At 36.2% G+C, this 8643-nt stretch overlaps 1 protein-coding gene across 5 annotated transcripts in view; it reads right to left on the bottom strand.

Moving 5' to 3' along the window:
• The window catches only part of LOC106872693 (serine/threonine-protein phosphatase 1 regulatory subunit 10), a 158069-nt gene extending 150574 nt beyond the window's left edge, over window positions 1-7495 (bottom strand). The window contains exons 1-3 of one of the 5 annotated variants that reach the window (XM_014919769.2): window positions 7371-7495; window positions 6173-6254; window positions 3510-3600 (exon numbers count right to left, since the gene is read on the bottom strand). The gene's annotated coding sequence lies outside the window, so the exon portion shown is untranslated. Of the gene's footprint in view, window positions 1-3509; window positions 3601-5258; window positions 5530-5631; window positions 5653-5718; window positions 5871-6172; window positions 6255-7370 lie in introns of those variants that run through there. The other 4 variants (XM_014919770.2, XM_014919771.2, XM_052971009.1 and 1 more) reach the window with 4 other exon arrangements.
• Window positions 7496-8643: the final 1148 nt, after the last annotated feature.

The following is an 8643-nucleotide window of genomic DNA, read 5'->3' as shown; positions in this document are numbered from 1 at the left end:
CTGATTTGGCAGAGTTTCTACAGCTGGATGCCCTTCCTAACGCCAACCACTCAGAGAGTGTAGTGGGTGCTTTTATGTGTCACCGGCACGAAGGCTGGTCAGGCGGTACTGGCAACGGCCACGCTCAAAATGGTGTACTTTATGTGCCACCTGCACAGGAACCAGTCCAGCGGCACTGGCAACAACCTTGCTCAAATGTTTTTTCACGTGCCACCAGCACAAGTGCCAGTAAGGGGACGCTGGTAACGATCACGCTCAAATGGTGCTATTTACGGGCCACTGGCACGGAAGCCAGACAGCTGCTCTGGCAATGGTCATGCTCGGACAGTGCTCTTAGCGCTCCACTGGCACCGGTGCCATCACGAATATTTCTTTTCTTGTACATTTGTTATTTCTATCTTGAGAGCTATTATTTATTATTCTTAATTGTTTTGTCGAGAAATAAACAATATTACTTATGGAAAGAAACTGAAGACATTCTCATCATCTTTATCATCCTTTTACATCCGCTTTCCATGCAGGGATTTGTTATAAGTTGGACAGATTGTCAGAGATGAAGTCAATTCTTTAAAAATTACTGCCATTATACATGACTTGGAAGACTGTATGCATAATGAAAATGTCTAAATTTTAACATCATCATTTAACATCCGTTGTCCATGCTGACATGGGTTAGATGGTTTGACTGGAAACGCCAACCACTCCAAGAGTGTAGTGAATGCTTTTTACATGCCAGTTACGAAACACCTTGCTAATTAATTGAGTTATGACCCTTTCTGTGACTTCCATGATCTGGACCAGCAATCTGATGCCTCTCTAATTACTCCTGTCTAAGGTGTCACCTTTGCTTTTGTAGCATTTGACTATAATGCTGCTACACCAATCGTTGGGTATGACTCCCTCGTGGACAACCTGATACAGGTGACTAGGCTATATCCTACTCCACCAGATTTCAGCTATGATTCCTGATAGGCCAGGGGCTTCCCTGTCTTCATGTTCTTATTTGCTTTATCTACTAAGCTACTGTCGATTCAGATAGCTGGTCCCTCAATCAGGTCAATATTTGGCAGACTCTCCTTCTCCCATTCATTTTCCATGTTTAGTAGCCTTTCATAATGGCATTTCCAAGCCTCTTTCTTTGCAGAATCATTAAATGCAAGTGCACCATCATCCAAGCAGACACATTTCTCTCCTATGACATCACAATTTTCTTTCACACAGTTTTGCGATCTGAAACACTTCAAGTCTCTGGTCCTCATGTCGCAGAACATAGGCAAACTTCTTTTCTGCTTCTTTCCTGGCTAGATATAAGTCTCGTAGCTTCCCTTCTGGCTATCTGATACAGTTCCCTGCTACCCCCCACACTTCCAGTCCTTCAAAAACTGTTTCTTTGCTCTAATGGCCTTGTCTACATCATTCCACCACATCACCCTAGGTCTAGATAGGACTTTGCACCAGCCACATATTTGGTCTGTGGCACTTAGCAAGCTGTCCTGCAGGAATTCCCAGTTGCCTCTATGTTACAAGTCTGTAGTTCCTCCTCCCTCTCGTCAAATTTCTCAATTAGAGTGTCTCTAACTCTCTGACCATATAAAGGGTCTTTAAGCTTCTAAATCCTTCTTTTCCAGATTTGTCTGCTTCTTGGCACCCTTCTGGGTAGTCTATGCTGAGGGGTGCATTCTTCACCAGGGAAGGTCTTTATATTTATGAGCAACCATGTATCTCACTGTCTGGCGAGAATGAAATCAATCTGGCCAGCGTGGTCACCTGAGTGGTAGGTTATCAGGTGGGTGACTGGCTGGCTTCCTGAAGTTGGTTATTCACATCAAAGAATTCCAACAGCCTTGTCCCCTCTTCATTTGGGGAACCAATTCCATGGCCCCCATGTACACCATGAAAGATACCAGGCTACTTCCCAACATGCCTACTGAAATCCTTAGTAACAAAGATTATCGTCATTTGTCTTTGAGGTAGCCTGCAGAAGAATATCATAAAAGTAGTCCTTTTGTTCATTTGGTTGACCCGCTTGGGGGGGGGGGCATAAGCAGAGATAATTGTCGCTGAACTATTCTGAAAAACTACCCTGAGCTTAAGTACTCTGTCATACACTCTGACTACCTCTATGACCTTATCCACCCATTTATCTGCAAAAAGTATACCCACACCACCTACTCTGTCACTGTTACCTTCCCAGAAGATTTTATACTTATGTGTCTTGCTTGTGAGGAACCTGGCTGAAGCTCCCCTTCACCTTACCTCTTGAATGCAATATACATCAACATGCCTCCAGTCAAGAATCTCTATCTCACCAGACCTACCTTTCAATGTGCATACATCGACAGTGCCAACTCGGAGAACTAGGAAAGGGGTGTGGGAGGGAACATAGGAAGGAGAGATGGTATTCAGCACCTGAAAAGAAGGTCTCAAGGAGTGTTTGTTGACAGACATATCACATCAGTTGTTCTCGTTTTAATTTACTCTCATTCAAACATATTAAAATTGTTGCCCCTTTTGGGAGTGAGTCTAATACAAGCATTGTAAATATAAACACTATTGCTGCAAACATAAATGGGTCAATGTTTAAACAACTATTGGTTAATCCATTATATGTAGAGAGAAAGAAGTAGGTGCTTTGTTAATTTACTAAGTAATGCATCTCCTTTTGGTGCTTGCAGTAACCCGAACAAAATTTATTAAGATGATATCTAGACAACAAATGGCTAATATACTTTGCTTTTACCTGAAGAATATAAATGTTTATAGAATAGTGTAAAAATAAGTTAGTTGTTCATCGTGTGCATAGATATGTGCATGTGTAATGTACGAAGGGGTGCTAAAATGTTCCTGGCTTTGGGTAAAAGAAATTACAGGAGGATCAGTTAATTATGATTTTATTCAACACGTTTCCCTCTCAGATTCACACACTTATTGCAGGGGTCTTTTAGTTTTTCTAAGCCCTGTAGAAGAACTCGGAAGGTTGGGCCTCCGACCAAGCTTTTCGTGACACCCTTAAAGCAAGGAACTTTTCAGCACCCCCTCGTATATGTGCGTTTATACACATAATGATGAAGAGAAGCGTCTAGAGTGGTGGTGCAGAAGTAAATCACAGATATACAAACAGGAGATGCTCAACATTATAAGGCACACAAAGGACGTTTAGATTAAATTTGCAAGCAATGCAGGAAATGACAATAGTAATACACCTTATGTATGTATAATAATAGGTGTTAAGTAATGTAGTATGGCGTGATGAAGTGGTAAAACGGATACTCAAAAACAGTGTACCCAACATGAGAAAATAACACACGAAATGGATAACAACTAAAATATATATTGGAAACATCCCCAACTGAGATGCTTGATGTTCAGATTAAGTACCAAGTCTAAGTTCAGAAAAGAATAGCTTTCTCAGAAGACTGATTACACCTACATGACTTTGATGGGGGTGGGGGGAAACAAGAGCAAAAATGTATATTTATCGAAATGATGCCCTTATATGAAATACTTACTTTCAAGCCGAGGCAGTGTCAAGGGGGAACGAGGAAACCAACACACGTGAATTTATAGAATTAAGGCAATCTTCTTTCTTCTCTTTATTACCTACAAAAATATATATGAAAGATTCGTCAATTACGAAGCATTTTAATAAGGAAAAAAACCGGTTTTAATTTTAAACTCAAAAACATGCAACGGAATGGACGATTTATTAAGAAGTTTGCTTTACATTCGTTTTATTATACACACGTGGGAATTAAAAACACTATACATGTATGTATATACACGAACGAGCGTATAAGTCAATTTTAAAATGCAACTAAACACAATTTCAATTATAGATAAACAATTACTTGATTAATTTTTAATATCACGTGTTTCTCTGCATACATAGAACAATATTTGAACAAACACAAATATACAACAGAAACACGTTCTCTGTATGTTAAATGTCTTAACACTCACACAAAAACAGTGACATCAAACACTCCGCTCATTAAGAATTAAACGTTCGTAATTATTATTTTCGCTTGTATTATTAATTTCTCGCTACATAATTATATTTATATGGGGTAAAGGAGATTCTATAAATTTATATATATATAGTACCACACGATTTTAGGTACCAAAGCACATACACACACAAAGCTCACAAGTACATTATAATTTGTCTAATAGAAGCACTCTCATGATCACATATGTAGATGTACTTTTCAACAAAATAACAACGTAACGAATCCGACCGGTGTTCGTTGTACGGTGCGGTATGTAAATTCTTTACCAGTCGAATTTGGTGGGATTTCGTCACAAAAATAAGGTTAAATAACCACCACGGGGTAGATAACTGAAAATTGAGTAATCGTAAGTTTGTGAGGGTTTGTTTTTTTTTTAATTATTTCTCCTCTGATTAAAAAGAAAAAAAGTTACTGTTAACAACACAATAATAATTACATACGTGAGAAACAAAGAAAAACTTTAACAGTATCATGAGATAATAAAAGGATGAAAACCAAAATAGGCTTTAAAGTTCTTGTATGGTAGTGGTGCTGGAAGTGTGGGGGAGAGAAAGGAAACAGCATAAGTTGTTGATAACAATTACAAGTTTCTCTACAAGAAAGAGGGCACCGTTAGGAAGATCCGTAAAGTAACTTCCCAGGACAAGATGAAAGGGTGCGGACAATATGTAAATATACATAGACCTGTATGTATAGATGTTCGCGAGCGTCTGATTTAGGGAAGAGAGAGAGAGAGAGAGAGACTTTAAAGACAAAATATACGGTTGATTAACAAATATTAATAATGGCCTCTCTACATATGCAGATCCGGATTGCAAATTGTTATTTCTAATTTGATTGTAATGGTGTTTTGTTCTATGTAATTTACACATAAAATTAAGCAAATTTGTCATTAGAATTAGAAATAATAATTATTTCTGCCGATAACAAAAAAAAATAAAACAGCAAAATTTTAGTTTCCAGTGTAATTACATTGTTGGTGTGTGGTACCCTTAATTAGAGGTGAATTGAGGAAACACCCTTATGTATTTACCGACACCCTAAAATGGTTATATGCACATCAACAATACACAAAAACCTAACACACCCATAAATGTATATGCACGAATACACATACATATATGTAACATAACGAGTTGTCTCGAAGATGTTTAAAAGTCCAGGTGAAAGGGCAATTTTGATAAAAATATATAAATTTAACACAAAATAAAGAAGAATACCCACTCCACCTGGACGGGGATTTATTACCCTTCAAATCTGCAGAAGCAGTGCCCACACTTAAGGGTAGTCAACAAGGGTGTCTACTTAGACAAGAAAATCACGAAAAATACTCCAAGGTGTATATACAATTAAATGTATTATGCAAGTAGATGGGTGTGTGTGTGTAACATGAGGTAAAACTACCCATCATCATCTACCCACAAACACAAACGGAGAAGAGAAAGCAAACGATGTTGCAATCAGGAAGCAAAGTAAGGTGTCCTTCCCATGTTTGGGGTTCGGTTACGTATGGGGGTAGTGGTATTGTTAGCGATATAAGAGTAGAAAAAAAAAAGGTCGGGAAAAACGGAGATGATGATGATGAAATGTTTAAAGCAGGATGTTAATACTATTTACTGACCACCAACAGCAATGGATTAAAGCTACCTAAGTAACGTAAGATAGCAAAATCGTGTTGTGTCTGTATAAAAAGAGAACGAGTATGTACATTTTTGTTATGAATGTAAGAGTTCATGTGTGTATATACATGAAACTGAGTTGCCTTCGTAATGGATGTGTGTAAAACGAAGAAAATATAATAAAGATAAATGAAAAATCTTGTTTGTATATGTCTATATCTTTATATATACATGTATGTATACGTGAAGATTTTTCTCGGTGGTGTCTATATATACATATATTTATGTATATGTACGAATTTATGGTGAAGATGATATTGATCTCTATTATTCCTCCTACTACTCCGCCAGCGTACCAAGAGAAAGGCAGATAGAGAAATACAGAGAGAGAGAGAGAGAGGGGGGTAACGGAAAATAAGAAATCGATAGAAAGAAAGACCACAAGAGAAGAGATAGAGCAAGAGTGGGGGGTGGAAAGGAAGGGAACCAAATTGGATCCTGTACAATATGGCTACAGTAAAATAGCTGGTCTTCAAAACATACCTTGGTTGATGTATTGTATAAAGTGGTGATGGTGTAGTGCTGTGGTAGAAGTACTACTGCGACAAGGGCAGACAGGTCCTCCCTAAGATGATCCGATAAAACAGAGAAATAGTAAATTATGTGTATGTATAGATATATATATATATATATATATACACACATCATATAAATATATATATACAGCTAAAATGTGTATACATGTATGTATAATTCATTTACAGCGTGGGATATACATTGCAGTATGTAAAAAAAAAACATGATTATACGTACACATGTATATATATATATATATATATATATACTAACGTAACATACACACACGTGTGTATATATATATATGATTGTGAGGATAAGTACATCGCTGTAGTTTTTGATTATATATATATAAAATCGCAGATCACTGGTTGTTTTAAACGTATCACTTTATATTATATATAACTGAATGTTAATATCACTATATATATATATATATATATATATATATATATATATATATATATATATATATATATATATATATATATATATATAGTGTATTCTCAAAGAATGCAAGCCATTTGCCTCGCCCGGTTGTTGCCTGTTTGCCATTAATAGTATATGTATTCTATGACTGTATATACAAAGTGGGTTATAGATATATACATATAAATATATATATACATATAATCGACTAAGTTGCGCACCACTCAGCGCTATATGTGTATAACTATCATTTATACATACACACATATATATATTCGAAGGCTAATATTTAATCTGGATAGTTTTGGCTTCATGTTAGAAATATATATATATGGTATCAAGCCGAGGACACATACATATGTACACATATGTATGTATTGTAGATACATTTTGGCTTTTTGTGCGTTTCATTCCTTTCAGTGCTTGGTTTGGGGGTCTAAACGAGTTGACAAGATCGAATGCCGGTTTATCTACATCTACAACAGTCAGGCTTGAGACTAGTAGTTTTAATAGGATGTTTGAACGCCACATTGCCCTCTGACGACTCCATTAGCTTGTATCTTCCTCTCCCTCTCTCTATTAGACATTATTACTAATACTACATACGCCATGTCAGGGTGTAGATTTAGTGATATAGATATATACATATATTATATGAATAAATCGCCTCGGTGTATATATATATATATCGTTGTGTTGATGATGATGCTATTAAAATGGTTATAATAAGCATTACCCTTTCTACAAATAAATCTTATCCTCAAAAGGTTGGATATTACTTCGTAAGCTACACACAGCATAAGTCGAGCTTACACTTTCCGAACTCGTGACGTCACTATAGAGAGAACCGACAGTAGTCTCGAAACGCAAAGCCAAATACACTTTTAGCTTCGTTTAATTTTTAATCCTTTCAGTCATTTATCTTTTCTTAAATTTATTTTATTCTTTATACAAAATAAAAAATATTTATATATACTTTATTATAAATTTTAAAACAAATTAGCCATTCTTGTTTCGCACTGAATTGGTTTCATATCCGATTTGTCCTGTAATTTCTCTCCAGTCATTTATAGCCTCTACGAAAAGTGCTGATGAAAATGGAACTGATGTCGTATTTGAAAATAAAATAAAATAATTTTTTTTTAATATTTCAATGAATTTGAATATTTTGTTATAACATAGACTTGTGAAGTAAATAAGTACAATATAAAAAGGTTTGTAAAAAAACATTATATCGCGACCGCGCAAAAGCATGTTTGCCCTTATATGGTACGAGACTAACTCCATTGTTTGATCCTCAGCTGGACTCTGTTCAACCATTAATTGTCTCTTCCGACGCACATACAGTATATGCAATTTTTTTTTGTCAACTTTATACTGCCTGTTTACATACTGAATATGTTTGTGAAAATATGAATACCAACATCTTGATGGAATACGAATTAAGCTTTTTTTTAAATTTTAGAACAGAAATTTAAGACATAACAGCATTTAGATCTGCCCCGTTATATTCAGTTTTCTGTTACCTTTTCGAGTTCGTTAAAGTATTAGTAATGTACGGAAATCAGTTTACTTGGCTATACGTCTCTCCTATAAGCAGCTTCCTAATTTGTGTCTTTCCTGATTGAAGAAATATGTTTTAATAAATGGCCTTATGAATGACATGCAAAACTAAGTAGTAAGTGAACCATTGAGGAAGGAGCTTGTGCGATATTGATAATTTCTGATTTAAGCTCTATTTTGGGGGTAAGAGGGCTTAGTCGATACCAGTCGTAGGCAAACTGCATCCTGCGAGAGTTTCTGAATGACATGCCTAACAAAAAATTGCCTTGATTTTTTTTGGTGCAGCCTGCCTGATAACCACACCTTATGTCAGTGTCCCCAAAATAGGTTGCCCATGCTTGGTCAGTACCATTGAACCCTATATTTGACTGGTACTTGATTAATCTCAAAAGGATGGAAGACAGGAAGTGAATATTGGATGTAAAGAGACAGAAGAAATAACATGA

This window comes from Octopus bimaculoides, chromosome 10 (assembly GCF_001194135.2).
Source record: "Octopus bimaculoides isolate UCB-OBI-ISO-001 chromosome 10, ASM119413v2, whole genome shotgun sequence".
In the NCBI taxonomy this organism is placed as follows: domain Eukaryota; kingdom Metazoa; phylum Mollusca; class Cephalopoda; order Octopoda; family Octopodidae; genus Octopus; species Octopus bimaculoides.
Note: the sequence above shows the minus strand (reverse complement) of the source record. Positions and strands in the feature narration are given on the sequence as shown.